This window comes from Rhagoletis pomonella, unplaced genomic scaffold (genome assembly GCF_013731165.1).
Source record: "Rhagoletis pomonella isolate Grant_MI unplaced genomic scaffold, Rhpom_1.0 Rhpom_scaffold_00006, whole genome shotgun sequence".
NCBI classification, from domain to species: domain Eukaryota; kingdom Metazoa; phylum Arthropoda; class Insecta; order Diptera; family Tephritidae; genus Rhagoletis; species Rhagoletis pomonella.
The window spans coordinates 12,145,750-12,147,187 of NW_023458560.1; the positions used below are offsets into that span (position 1 = coordinate 12,145,750).

The 1,438-nt window shown below is 32.3% G+C and overlaps 1 long non-coding RNA gene across 1 annotated transcript; it reads left to right on the forward strand.

Moving 5' to 3' along the window:
* The first annotated feature begins 251 nt into the window (after positions 1–251).
* Positions 252–767, forward strand: LOC118741623. Its single transcript, XR_004993305.1, has 3 exons — positions 252–422; positions 482–517; positions 579–767. It is a non-coding gene; the product is annotated as an uncharacterized LOC118741623 (long non-coding RNA).
* Positions 768–1,438: the final 671 nt, after the last annotated feature.

Genomic DNA, 1,438 nt, shown 5'->3' on the forward strand with positions numbered 1-1,438 from the left:
TTTTTCTTGATGGCCTTAGTGTCACTAGAGGCTGTTTAAAATATTTTGTCTGTGGTAATGAACTGATCGGCATCGCCCATGATTCAATAATACAAGGTTAGATAATTATTGACAGCTGCGGTTTGACACTCCCTTACAAAAGGTTGCATTTACGGAGGACAGAGAAAGGGCAAGAATCACCACTTTCCCCTAAAATTCAAACGATTTACAAACACATTCACAACTTTTTAGTCATCTCACCCACACACTTACAATGTTTTTCGTCGAACTGTCAAAAAATGTGCCTTTGTTAGAGCTACATACCCGATAAGAATTCGTACTCTAACAAGAATTCTATGCGTTAGAGCGAGCATGTTAGAAACATCAGAGTTTTGATGACAGTATACATACTGTGAAGAAATGTCACTACGAAAACTTTGAAGGTAAGAATACGTATTTAACAATTTTATTTAATTATAATGTAATTTCTTTCTTCTTTTAGATTGCAAAACAGCAGCGACTAAGTCACATTCTTAAAGTATGTATTGAGACTTTTTATATGTCTATAAATTTTAATTGATATTTTTGCTTGTTTACAGATTCACTATCAGCACCTTCAACGCTTGCATCTTCATCGCCAGGAGAACCATTAGAACCTTCTGCCCTCAGCTTCTTCATCGCCAGGAGCACCACCAGTACCCTCTACCCTCAGCTCCTTCATCGCCAGGAGCACCATGAGTACCTTCCGCCCTCAGCACTTTCAACGCCAGGAGCACCTTCAAAGTGTAGGTCCAACTTGTCAAATTTTGCAAAGTTGTACCACCATAAATTATTTGCAACTGTTAATATATATCAAAAGAAAGGTAAACCGATTACCTTTCTTTTGATTATAACACAGTTAAAATTGCTTTACGTTTTCATAAAAACTTTGCAACTTTTGTAAACAGCTATATATAAGCAGTGGAAAAGTGGTAAAATTTTGCAAAGTTGTAACAAAACAGATTTTTTGTGAACTAGTGTAAATGATTTGCAACTGTTTATATATACCAAACGAAAGGTAAACGAATTACCTTTGTTTTGATTATAACACCGTTAAAATCGCTTAACTTTTTTATAGAAATTTTGCAACTTTTGAAACCGTCTATATATAAGTCGAAAAAACGCAATCAAATTTGGCAAAGTTGAAATGAAACTGAATTTTTGTGAACCATTATAAATGACTTGCAACTTTTAATATATATCAAAAAAAAAAGATAAATCGATTACCTTTCTTTTGATTATAATATTATTAAAATCGCTGAACTTTCTTATAGAAATTTTCCAACTTTTTAAACATCTATGTGCAAATGAGTAATACTAATAATAAGAAATTAAGCCAGCGCATATGTATGTATGTAAAAATATATTTATTAATGTTAATTTCAAGTTTTATTCATAATATTGGTTATTAAGTATGTAT